The sequence below is a fragment of the Myotis davidii genome, unplaced genomic scaffold, assembly GCF_000327345.1.
Source record: "Myotis davidii unplaced genomic scaffold, ASM32734v1 C63168058, whole genome shotgun sequence".
Lineage (NCBI taxonomy): Eukaryota > Metazoa > Chordata > Mammalia > Chiroptera > Vespertilionidae > Myotis > Myotis davidii.
Genome location: NW_006364463.1, coordinates 1 through 756, shown reverse-complemented (window position 1 = coordinate 756; position 756 = coordinate 1). Strand labels below are relative to the sequence as shown.

General features: G+C 64.7%; 1 long non-coding RNA gene across 1 annotated transcript; it reads right to left on the bottom strand.

The window, feature by feature from the left end:
* Positions 1–6: 6 nt before the first annotated feature.
* Positions 7–756, bottom strand: LOC102767745. Its single transcript, XR_436384.1, has 3 exons — positions 725–756; positions 191–254; positions 7–104 (listed from the first exon to the last, which is right to left on the bottom strand). It is a non-coding gene; the product is annotated as an uncharacterized LOC102767745 (long non-coding RNA).

Here is a 756-nt window from a genome sequence, read left to right as displayed (position 1 = left end):
CTGATGACTGGCTGGCTGGCTTGGGCATCGGGGCCTCAACGGTGAGCGTGCCCTCAGGGGACAGGGAAGAAGACACCAGGGTGGGGTCCACACCAGGGGGAAGCCTGGACTCGCAGAAAAGGAGGACAAGAGTCACGCACAGCTGAGTCACGTATCCTCCCGCCCCCCACCACCGAGTGCCCAAGCTCACGTGTATTTCCGAGTGAAGCAGCGGGAAATGTAGCCGTGCTCATCCTGCCTCTCTTCGTGCTTGCCTGGGAAGGGAAGAAGGTCAGAGGTGAGCGGGGACCGCTTCTCAGCTACATCCAAACACGCCCCACCTAGTGGCCGGGACTCATGGCCGACCCAAACTGGTGGAGAGTTTTGGGGCCCGCCCCTCCCGGACTGTCCCAGGCCCTCATCGACTTCGGCAAAGTTCCATTCGCCTGGCGCACACGCCCCCTCCACGGACCGGGAAAGAGGCAGGGACAGCGCCCGGGAACCTGGACGCTGGGGGAGGGACTGAGGGGGTGTAACATCTCCGCTGGAAGAGGCCGCCTCTTCCCCTAAGAGAGCGGTTTTGGGGGCCAGAAGTTCCGTTGGGAGCTATCCTCACCCCCCATTCCGGAGAAGAGGGCACCGGCGGGTGTCCTCGGGGCCAGGAGGCTAACTTTTCACGGCCCGGGCTCCCCGCCCGCCCCGTTAGCTTCACCCCCACTGGGCCGGGCCGGGGTGGGGTTCTCACCGCTGATCTCCACCACGCCTTCCTTGGTCTTG